This window comes from Mus caroli, chromosome 3, assembly GCF_900094665.2.
Source record: "Mus caroli chromosome 3, CAROLI_EIJ_v1.1, whole genome shotgun sequence".
NCBI classification, from domain to species: Eukaryota; Metazoa; Chordata; class Mammalia; order Rodentia; family Muridae; genus Mus; species Mus caroli.
This window is the reverse complement of record NC_034572.1, coordinates 65,998,622-66,011,666: the sequence shown is the minus strand read 5'-3', so window position 1 is coordinate 66,011,666 and position 13,045 is coordinate 65,998,622. Positions and strand designations below refer to the sequence as shown.

The 13,045-nt window shown below is 33.8% G+C and overlaps 1 pseudogene; it reads left to right on the top strand.

The window, feature by feature from the left end:
• The first annotated feature begins 10,604 nt into the window (after window positions 1–10,604).
• LOC115030813 lies at window positions 10,605–10,785 on the top strand (annotated as a pseudogene).
• The last annotated feature ends 2,260 nt before the right edge of the window (window positions 10,786–13,045 follow it).

The window sequence follows — 13,045 nt, the reverse complement described above, 5'->3', positions numbered from 1 at the left end:
TAGACCAGGCTGGCCTCGAACTCAGAAATCCGCCTGCCTCTGCCTCCCGAGTGCTGGGATTAAAGGCGTGCGCCACCACGCCCGGCATCAAGTAAATATTTTTAAAGTATTTATTTATGATTCTCTAGAGTTCCTAATGAGGAAATTACATGTTATTATGTCCCAGTTTTGTGTCTGATCTGATTAATTTTTATTTTCCCTCTCTGTGTTTTAGAAAATTTAGTTAAAATTGATCAATCCTAATGATTTTTTTTGCAATTAATCATCTTTTCACTTCTTAGATTCCTTGTATATTGTAGATTCTATTTTATTTATTTCAGCCCCAAGATTGATTATTTCATGCAGTGTACTCCTTTTGAATGTTCTTGTTTCTGATCAATTCCTTTCAGTCATACGGCTAAATTGTAAAAATGAGATCTTTCCATTAAAAAACAATAGTAGATATTTAGTGCTATGAATTTGGCTCTTTTGGAAATGGTATAAACAACTATTGTCTTTTATGCTTGATAAACACCTTTAATCTTCAAAGTGACCTCTATAAGAGAGTTGTTAGCAGGCTGGGTTGAGTATGAGAACAGAGAGATTATAATGAAAGACAGGAAGAAGGCATGAATTCCCTACTTGATTACCTGCCATTGGGAGGTATGGCCATTGGGAGTCTCAGTTAGAAAGTGTTTTTAGGTATTGAGGGATGTCACAAAGCCAAGGGGATAATTTAGAAAGGGGTGGGCAGACAGTGTTCACAGTAAGGAGTAAAGGCTCATGGTTCAGTGGTCGCCTCTGTGAAGGAAGGCAGAGGGTGCTGAAGTCCCTGCAAGTGGCCTTATACAGGGATTGGTATGGGACTGAGGAATTTCACAGTAAGGCAGAAAGGCGAGTGAAGATGTCCTATGTGCTTCTCAGGCCATCATGGTCTTTGGGGTCCATCAACGAGATTCTCTGTCTCTCTGTCTCTCTGTCTCTCTCTCCCTCTGTGTGTGTGTCTCTAGGTAGAATTGATGTGTGTGAGTCATGGCAGGCATGTTCCTAAAACAGGATCTATTTCGTTGATGTTTTGTTGCTACATATGCCAAAATAAATTGCCAGGGAGTTTCTGGATCACTCTCATTTCCACACTCAATTTTTCATTGGTGCACTAGGATTACAAACACTTTACATTGTGTCCAGGTTAAGATGGTTTCAAGGTTTCAAACTCACTTCTCTAAGCCTACATGCAAAACATTTTACCCACTGAGCCATCAGCCTATCTATAGCACTGGGATTCTTTCACTTATTCAACCAGAACACCATCTTCTCTAACATGCTGAAAATAATGTTTATACCAATTTTCAAAGCATAGTTTATGGCAGACCACTATCATATGGTCATGTAAACTTGTTAGCAATTCATTAAAAATGTAGAATTTGGTTTTGGACATATTGTCACAGTTTCTGAGAGTTCATATATACCTCAGTTGTGTTGTGTCTTTAAAATGCTCTTTTCTTGAGATCTTTACTTACTCGCTTTTTAACAGATTCTCAGTCCTTGAAGGGAAGAGTGTAATGAAGACATCCTGTTTAGAGCTGAATGTTCCACCATCTCTCACAGTAGATAGTGTCTACTTTGTGTCTCTGCCTTCATTATCATCTCCTGCAGAAAGATGTTTTTCTAATGAAAGCTGAATGATGCACTGATCTATGTGCAAAGCAATTTGTCTTTAGGGCTTATTTTGTTATGTGCATTTAACAGAAAAATAGTAGAAAGTTTCCTCTCCACCCATGGCTTATCTAGTCTCAGTTTCTGGGCCTCATTAACTACACCTGCATGAATTCAAGTCAAACAGAATCCCAGCATAGAGAAAGAAAATGAGCACAAAATTCCTTCCTGACCAAAATAGCCATTTGCTATTGATACCTCCTAGACACAGAAAAATCTTTTTTTCTTTTTTCAAATGGAGTGATGCTGGTTATAATAGCCATACTCAGGGGCAAGTCTCACGTTCAGGAGTAGTTTGCCAACACAAACAGACTCCATTGCCTCTGTGTGTGTGTGTTTGTGTGTGTGTATGTGTGTATGTGTGTGTTGTTTGTTTTTATAGTTCTGTTTGTTTTCTTCATCTGTTTATGTTTGTTTTTAAGCAAATCAGAATATGAATATGGGTGGATAAGAATGGAGGGGCTATCAGAGAGGATATGGGGTAGAAGAAAGAGTATGATCAAAAGAAATTGCATGAAAAATTAAAAATGTTCTAAAAATATTGGTATCAGAATTACACCAAGAGCTTAAAAAGCTTGAGGTTACTGTGTGTGTATGTGTTTATTTCATGTTATTTAGTGAAGTATACTGTATTGTACAATTTAAATGAGGACATTTAATTTTTCATTTATGTTTTCTTCTTCTAACAGAAACTGTTACTATGTCCACAAAACCTTAGGTCCTTGACTAAAGACTTCTTTTTTAAAATTGTATGAAAAATCAATTTTTAATAAAAATAATGACAATGAAAGCAGTGTACACTGAAGGATGATTATAGATGCCCAAACACTCCCTTCCCACTATCCATTTCATTTCTGCAGTCAAGATTCAAGTTACACTACAGTTTAGACAAGTGACTGAAGACTTCTTACTTTGTTTCTGAGTTCCTTTTATCAAGCATGGCATCTTTTAAATGATAAGCAAGCAGATATGTCTATTAAATAAATATGTAAATTAATTAGTAAAATAGATCTCATAGATTTTTGAGTTTGTTCCAGTGTTTTGTCTGTTTAACTTTAATGTGTATCAGATGAACAAAGTGCTGAGTAAGACAAAAATAATCCAATAATAACAAAAGAAATTCTTTCAAATGAGACAAGAAGTCCTCTCTTCTAGTATTTCTTGATATGTGTATAATAATTGAGTATATATTTGCAAAGGTAGATACATGGATTATAGATAACAAGTGGTGGCATTTACTCAGATTGCTACAAACATTAGTTAGGAACTGAAAATAAGCACAATTAAAGTGTATTTTGCAGGTTTTAGGGAACAATTTAGAATGTTAGAATAATACTTTTGAAAATCATACTTTGTTTATAGTATACTTCTAAAACAAAATTCTTTCAAATGTTGGTACTTTTGGATAAAAACTGCATCATTTTTTATGACCTAAGTCTAAGCGTATTCAATATTATAAAATAGTTTTGGACATTTCATTATTTTAGACTTTTTTTAGTGGTGTGCATTTTGTTAGTGATAATTAAGCTAGACACACATTACTATTAAAAGTAATCACCAAAATTACTTATGATTCATAATATTAGATATTATAAAATAATGCTATTATGTTGTGAAGATATTTGTATTCCATAAGATACATCTAATTATGCCAAATGGACAAGGAAAGATCAACATGTCCTTGGGGTATATAATAATCACCTGAAGGAGGAAATATAATTACTGAGTGCAATTATATTTTAGTTCAGTTTCTTAAGGAAATGAATAAAATATAATTGCAGTTTATGTATATTCTTATAGAAAATGAAAATTCTTCCACAATCCAAGAAAATATGAAGGATCCTTTTACAATAAACACCAAAAGGTTGAAACTGAGTTAAATTAAGGAAGGGAAGTTTGAGCTACAGATAAGGACAAAGATTGATATTGCTCTTAGAAATGCTAGTATAATCAACAAGGTCCTGATGGACTTAAAGGTGTGCTCCACAGATGAAATGTATATTTGACACCATTGTAAGGTAGATAATCTATGTCTTGATAGGGCATAGCCCTTACCATAGAACATAGTACATTATTTTGTCAAAACGACCTAATATTAAATCAATTCATAATGATATAACAATAAACTCACAAATTAGTGCATTTTGTAACCCTCATCAAGAAGGTTCTGTTTTCAACAGATGATCATCAACACAGAGACCCAGAACTAGCCAAGGAACAGTGAATAAGAGAATGAAAATTGTTCAGCTGTGATGAAAACAAATAGCATATTATCTCCTTCAAAGTCCCAAGGACTGTTTTGAGTGATGGAGCAGAAAGAGCATAAGAGCCAGCAATGGTGTATGAAAATAAGGAAACAGTGTCATTTTAAACACAGAAAGACAGGTTTACATAAACTCACACTAGGTTTTACACTATGTCCACTACCTCTGCCAAACTACGCCAGAAGTATTCCCACAATGGAGAAGAGAGTGGGGCATAAAATCCTAAAGTAAGATGAAGCATTATTGTCCATTGTTAGTTGCTGTGAATGGAAAAGTACGTTTTCTGTGAGTGTAATCCCTGGTAAACAGGCCTACTAGAAGGCTATACATTCAAGACTATGTGGATAGCACAAGTTGACCTTCACTGGGGAAGAAGGAGGACACAGAGTTGGATGGGTAAGTAAGGGGAATGGATGTGGGAGTTTGCACATGAAAAAAATGGCTAAAAGTCACCGTATAAAATTCTGCTATATACACAGTTCAACTATCGTCAGAGAATCTTCCTCCTGCAGCAGAGTGGAACAAATATACAGACTCCCAAGAGAGACATTATGTACAGAGTGAGAGGGCTTTGATTCTCAGCCCTCAATGGAATGTCTCCATCAAATCCCTCCCCTCAGAGCTCAGGCAATCCTGTAGAGGTGAAGACAAAAGGGGGTAAGAACCCCAGAGAATGAAGGGCATAAAGAAAACTCAGAGACTGAAGAAGCATGCACAGTGATGGCATGGATATGCCCTATGTCCTCTGCATATATGCTATGGCTTCCAGTTGAGTGTTTCTATGGGATTGTTGAAATGAGTGTATCACTGATTCTCAACTCTACTCTTGGACTCTTTATTTCTATTAATTTGTCTTACCGAATTTTGCTATGCTAGTTTATCTTTTTATGTTGTTATACTTTGTTTTTGTTTTTAAAAGAAATAAATGGATGAATAGAGAGATGGATGGGTGGATGCATGGATGAATGGATGGAGAAATGAGGAAAGGATCTGAAGGGACTTGGTGGATATGGTCAAAATATACTTGAATTTGAAAATAGTTTTAAATGATGAGAATATAATAATAAATAAAACTAAAAAAAACTGTTAAAAAGAAATTATCAAAGAACTAACTTTTAAATAAAGAGTTAAAAAAAGAAATGCTGATGATGAGATACCCAAATAGTTTCCTGGAGGCTGAAGAATGACCAGTGGGAGCGATACAGGAAGAATAAAGTGCTTGTGTGGAATGTTAAGCGGCAAAGAGTTCCATACACATTTTGTGGCATTTAAATGGATTGCTATACTGCAAATTTTAACTTTCTCAAAAAATCAGAATGTCTATAGTATATGAAAACATTAGCAAATTTAGATGCTCATATACATTTTGATTTCTCTCATTGCCAAAATATTGACATGTAGTTTTATTCCATGAAAAAAATGTTATTGAAATAAAATGTAAGGTTTGCACTGAAAAGCTAAATGATTATCTATCCTTATGCTGTTCTAGAGAGAATCATAACAAGCTTGTAAATGTGTCTACCTCATTTTTACCTTGTGAAAAATAATGGTGCGCAAAATATTAAGGAGGAAGAGCTAAAATTGTTGTTGTTTAGATGGTGTTAATGAAGAAACAATACAACTGGAGAAAGAATAAAAGACATGAAGAAGAACTTTAAGGAGTGGTGGGAGAGAAGATACCATACCCAGAAAAGAGTGAGGTTCCTGGGAAACATTGCCTAACACTCATGCCCAATCGAGATATCAAAAGATGCCAACCCTGGGAGCAGGCTTACATACATTACAAGCAAATAATCATAAAATAGAGATAAAGCAGTTGCAAGAGACATGTATTTTCAATGACACCTACCGCAACAGTGGGCTAAATGCAAAGGGCAGAGCAGACATTGGGGGAAGAACCTCTAGCTAATTGCCATTTCAAACACTTTATGCCAGTGAAGAAATTAATAGTTATACAGTGCTGGGGGTAACCATAGCAACGATGAATCTCAAATCCACTTTGACTACTGACTAAATTAAAATAAATCTGAAATCTATTTGTCTCAATTCCCACTACCAAACAGAGAATATCAGGAAATTCAAAAGTAAGAAGAAAAACCGTAATACAAAATTTAAAATAAATTAAACGAATCCATAAAATACAAGAGAATAAACTTGGGTGTTACTAGAGATTTCACTTTTGACACCACCTAAGAATGCATATATTGAAACCAATCAAAATGATTGTAAAACATTAGTTTGAGCCTAAAACATATTTTAAAAGATAATATCTTAGAAAACTCATGTCTTTGGTTTAATTCCAATGGCTAAGTTTCAGTCTTCAAATGATACGGGTATGGCCTTTATAGTTATTTATTGTGATGGAAAAATATGGTATTTAAGGTACTTTGGGGGGGTGATAACTGGATGGACAATTATGACAACCACAAGCTGTTAAAGATTCTTTTATCTTACAACATACCAAAAAAGTTCTCTTTTACCTAACAGAGGATCATCTAGTCTGCATGAATGGTGATCTTCATTTCCTTAAACCTATTACCTTCAGGTTTTTGTCTTTACTTATATTAGCCTATGTAGGTTAGAAACACTGTAACTATTCTTTAGGGTACTGAATTAAATGCAAATGAGGATGATACAACTAATATAATCCAGAGGTATTAGTGAAAAATGAGATCTTTGCTAATAGGATAAAAAGGCTCTGTAAGACAGGTATAGCATGACTAAAATGTAGATTCTTGTTCATAAACTGGAACATTATATTCCTACAAGATTATGTATGGTCAGACTTGACTGTCTACTGATTTGATGCCTTGAATCCAGAATATAAGGGTGCTTCATAATAAATGATGTAGATTTTGTGGAATTTCTTTAGTACAGTATTGGTTATGTGACAGGTAAGCTCATGGAAGTGAAACTGTAAATAAATTTTAATCTAAGATTTTACACCTCAAAGTCAGGATTTCTTTCCAAAAATGCCTCACAGGACCTCATTAAACAAATTCAGAAATCACTGGAGTGAAAGAAATCAATATTTTTAAAAACCTTGATGAAGAATATTTTCAGTAGCATATGGTTACCAATGATGGACGTTTGCTTCTAATTAGGATTTCTCACAGCAATAGAAATTATTGTTGTTAAAATTGTGGGAATCACCATACACATAATCATGAAATATAAAACGTAAGCATTTAAACTGTAAGAAGTTCACAGTGACACTCACAAGCATAGCCAGCAAATGTTCACTCAATTGTGGCACTATTTCAGGAGTGAGAGAGAGACAGTTAACAAGAATTTGGCTTGACTTCTATAATAACAATATTTTTAATCAGTAGAGGATATTATCTATATTAGCAGAAATCTTGAGAAAGCACCTTTTAGATGTATACTAAATTGTAAAATAAGAAATAGTCTAGGTTCCTATAGAGAAAGGTTCTACAATTTTATAGGAATTATGAATTGTAAATATCTTGGCAATACTTTTCAACAATTTTATGCTTATTATTCAGTATGTCAGTGTACTGACTATGAAAGAAGACCCAGAAAGTCTAGGGACATATCAATCATGATTTTAAAATAACATGGATATGTAGAGACTGAACATATAATTTGTGAGAGCCCTATCAAAGACCTTTCCTTGTTGGGTAGATTAACAAGTTTCAAGTGCAAATTTGTTTAGAAGAAAAAACATCATCTCAGAAAATATAGGCATCCTGGGTTTCATATGTTCACATCTACCAATCCAAGAGGCCTTTGTACACACAGCTTTCATGTGCTTAGTATAAGAACTGATGTTATATAAATCTCTGTCTCTCAAGGAGGTGATAGCATTCTGTCACATGTTCAATGGGCAAAGGAGAATCTAATCTTAGTTTCATACCATGCACATATTTTTGTTATGTAAAAAGTCATAGATTTGGGAAGGCTTATTCTTTCATTCTAAGAAAATTACCTGTTGATTTATTTATGGGGTTGCAAGTACTCTAAGAAACAATAGAATTTGGAAGAAAAGAAAATGGGAGATATATGAAAGTTGAAATAAGTCCCTCCTATTATTTTATGTGGCATCTGTTCCTGGCTGACTTGTATGGTCTCACATTTTAAACTGTTTGGGCAAGTATGATTTGGGTGCATTTGTATGAATGGTATATTTTAGTATGGATATTTCTACTGTTCTAGTATGACTCAAATGTGACCAAGGAGCTCAAGACTATGAATCCTTTATTTTTTAATTTTTTTAATTAATTAATTTATTTATTTACCAAGTACAAGAGTTTATTCTTTGCTTATGGAATGTACACATAATGCAACTTACTTCCTCATAGTCAAGTTAGAGCTGTGCTTGTCCCTGGCCTCCCCCTCTCTGCCCCCGCCATGATAAACTGTGAATACTTAATAGACTGCTGTTTGCCTTGTTTTAGAAAGCTATGGAAAAATGCATAGATGACTCACTGAAGAAAACATGTCACCAGTGAGTGAGTCTGATAGACTATTGGCTACTCATTGTCCTAGCACAGTCTCTCTGCTTGACTACTGCCAGGACTTTAGCAGCTGCTTTCTTTGGCAAAGCTACAAATGGGTTCTACCACTGTGTTTTTCCTGCCACAATGGGTGACTACTCTGAGCTATGCCCTCTCAAGCAGTGAATCAAAATGAATCTTTTTCCTATCTTGTGTCTTATCAATTATATGGCTATTATGATGGGAAGAGTAATTAAAGAAAATTAGTACTGGGGGTAATTCATCATCACAGGATTCTTCCTGTGATGAATGTGACTGCATCGGTTCATACTTCTTTAGAGCTAGTTTTTAGGATATGTGTAGAGAAGTTTGGAACTATAGGTCATAAGAACCCTGGTATGCTATAAGAGCTTAAAATAGGCTATTCTGATTAGAATGATGAAAGAAATATGGACAGTGGAGGTCATGATGCTTCAGAAATAAGCAAGGATTCTATAGAGATTGAGACTAGAGGTTATCATAATATTATGGTAAATGGTCTGGTTGTGCTAGTATCATCCTTAACATTAGCTTTTCAACATGTTGAAATATTCTGATTTGGTACCAGTATCTAGAGCTTGCCTCTGTAACAGATATCTCTGTCTCTCTCTCAATATAGGTATGAATATCTTTGTCTATTTAGTATTAATATTAAGTATATATCAAAGGATTTAGGACTCTATTATATCTCTTGTTTTTATAAAAACAAAGATAATGTCTTAGACTACTAATGTGTTACATGTATTCCAACTCTTTTATAGCGAGCACATTGTTTTATTGAAAAGTTATATGCTGATATTCTTATTCCTTTAATTTGTGCCCTAGAATTTGAAGAGACATTGACCAACTCAAATTGCCTATACTTTCTTCCTTGACATTGAGTAAAATATATTTTGATGAAAAAATTCTGCTCTGGTTCATCTGATATTTTTGTTTATAAAACATATTTAATATGGTTGGCTGATATGTCACTTAGTTGGGATAAAAAGAGGATTGTTTAGGTCATCCAAGGTATATTGATTTGAAACCTGTTTCATCTAGAATTCAGTCTGCACATGCTTTGTGTTAATAGCAGTAATTGCATCTGAAAGTGAATTCTAGACTTTATATAAATACTCATTACCAAATATATATTTATTATGTATTATGCAATAGAGAACACTTTAAAAGAAAAAGTTTTCCATTTAAATTCAGAACTAAAATTTTTCATAGGAAACATAGTTGACTTCTCTGAAGCCATATGGCTGCCTGCTAAGAATTCAGTTTCTGTGCAGAGCTCACAAATGGACGAAGTTTCTAAGGGTGATGAATTAGCCAACAGAGCTTCAAAGGCTGATATTAGAACGAATGCCCAACACAGGCCCATTTTGAAAACATTAGAACTTTTTTTTTCATCTTCAAAAATACACTTCACAAAATCAAATGGGCAAAGAGATCATAAAAGGCAATAAAAGCCATTCAACAAGACAGTGAGAGTTACCTGAAAACATTTTTCTATACCAATGTTCCTTTTAACTTGGTTACTGTTGAATCATCAACGAAATCACCCAAATAAAAGGAAGATTTTTGTCAGACTCTTACTGTGCCAACCAAAAGAAAGTAATTCCAAATACATAAGAAGCCCTACAGATTGGTGATTATTTATAGGAAATTGCCAATGTTACAGTGGACTTTGACCAACTTTACCTTAAAAAAAATACAAAGCATTTCTGTTTCACAGAACAAATATTTATGATGGTAAGGGAATATTTGTCTAGTTTCATGTTTTATATATAACATTTACCACTTGCTTTTCTTCAAAGGGTGATAATCAGTATAAAATCTCTTTTAGTACAAAATGTTCACTCTTGAGCATTAGAACATGTACATTGGTTAAGAAATAGCCATTGCTTTCTACTGTTATTCTGGTGTTATAGAAATGTTTAAAGGTTTTTATGCATTTTTACTAGGAAATATCTGATAAAGGTTGGTATTTCACTGAAAATGTGACTAGGTAGTATGTCTTTTGTGAGATGTATGGTGACCAATCTATTTACATTTATTTTAATCATTATAAAAGCTTAACATTTTGCATATGAAAGATATATTTATAATCTTTTTAAATTTATAATCTTTTATAATTTATAATATATCTTCAGGACAACATATAATCGCTTCTCGGCCTTTAGGCTAAGATCAAGTGTAGTATCTGTTCTTATCAGTTTAATACTCAAAAAATATCATTATAGTTGAATTCTCACTCATGTGCCTTGTGTATATATCTATGACAAGGCTTGCATGCCTGTTTAAAGCTTAATTTTGAAAATAACTAAATATGTAAAGCTCCTTAGGGTTGAAATTTATTCTAGTAAAAATAGAGACAGTTTAGCTTCCTTAAATAGATACTTAATAAAGAGTAAATAAACACATTATTTCAAAATATTAAATTGTAATATCTTCCTGTTTGGCATCGAATTTACCAATGAAGTAGGAATAAGGAAAATAAGCAATATAAAAGCTAGCAAAATTTTTGGCTGTCTTTTCTATAGGGAGGTATTTGTAGAAAAAGCAAATCGAATGAGCAATTAATGTTTGACCAAAAGGGGTATCTTTTTAATTATGATGATTAGCATAATTGTGCATCAATCACCTAGGTAGTCTCAGTGGGAGGTAGTCTAGGTTTAGGCAGGTCTAAGGGCTTGGCTATAGAGATTATCTTTATTAGTAGAAAGACATATGTACTGCCACCATGGGTAACATCATTCCTTTGACAGGACAGTGGATTTTATGAGCTGGGAAAGTGAGCAGATCACAAGAATACATGAATGAATTCGTCAAGCTCTCTTATCCACTGAGGATTGCAATGTAACCATTTGCTTCAAATTAATGTTAACCTGACTTTCCAACCATGATAAGATGGAAACAGGAATTGTAGGACAAATAAACCCTTTCTTCCATAAATTGTTTCTGTCAGAGTATTTTATCACAACAGCAGGTAACAAAAATGAGAAATTGACACACATTTTAAAGATATTTTTATTTACTTCACTTTAAATATTGATACATAGCAAACTCTTTTGTGTTGTTTATGGTTACTGCTCTATTTTCACCTCTGTGTCTTTCTCGGTTTCTTTTGTATTCTCTTTCTCTCTCTAGATATATAACAAATCCCAAGGGCTAAACAAAATTACATCTCACAGTCTTCATGACTTGCATTTAATGACAAACATGTGCCTCTTAGCACTAGCCACAACTGTTCTTCCACCAGGGCAAGTGCTCCCACTTTTACAAAGACAGTAAAAAAAAAAAAAAAAAAAAAAGGCAGGGTTAGCTAGAGTTCACTGAGTATTGAGATAGAGAGAAATCAGCTACAAACAGTTCCATACATCCCTGACTGTGGCTACACTTTCAAGAGCCAAGCCAGTCAGCATTCTTTATGTAGACTTAATGTATCCACATGGTATATTCCAGATGTTTGCTAATGGCTCAGGGTTAGTTTGTCTAGCTATTTGATACTTCTTAATTGAAGGCAGCTAGGGAAGTCATGGAGCTTCTAATTAGGAAGTGGATTTCCTCATCCTTGCTTTTTTTTTAAATAGAAATTGAACCTCAGAGTAAATTGCCATGAATACAGGAAGACTAAACATTTATATCCTTTAAATAATATTAAAATGACACTTAGTGCCTGTCATATATGTTGGGAGAGATGGATACTCTTATCATTTTGACCAATAATGAACTATTGGAACTACAAATCCAGAAAGATGTCTCATTTCAAATAATTACAAGAATTAGATATCCATGAACATTTACCAGATAGGTATAATATTGATAGGAGAAACTGAAATCAAATGAAATTTAAAAAAATGTCTAAAGGCATTCAAAATTTATGGATTGGAAAAATTAATATTGCCAAAATGTCTACCTACCAAAATGTTCCCCCAAACAAACACACACACACACACACACACACATACACACACACCGAGAGAGAGAGAGACTGAAGCTTACTTTGCCCTCCCTCCTTGCTTTCTCACCCATCTTTTATTTTCTCCTTCCTATATCACCCATCATCTTTTATTTTAGTGGACAATCGGGGAAACACCTGACTTTCACCACACACTCCCACCACCATGGTATTCTGCACACGAATAACCATGAATAAAACTTCTGATGCACTGATCCAAAGACACATCTTAACTACTACTTCTTTTCACACACAGATTTTTGTACAGTTGACCATAGGAAGCTAATAACATCAGGAAAACAAAATTGTTGGCTCCACAACACCCTGTGAAAATAACAATGGTAATAATTAAGGCATTAGAAAACATCTAAATTTTATATGGGATCAGAAAAGCCTGGAAGCACATGCATTCTTGAGTAAAAAGAATAAATCTAGAAATAGTTCAAAATATGCTACAAATTTACCACAATCAAAACAGTATGGTATTTATATAAAAACATATGTGTTTGATAAAGGGAGTAAAGTGAACTGGAAAGCAATAAATTACTAAGTTAATTTAGTATAATAATTTGCATATGCCACTAATTTTCTTTCTGAACATTTAGAATATTGAAGAGCTGCATGCAGAAGAATGAAACTATACC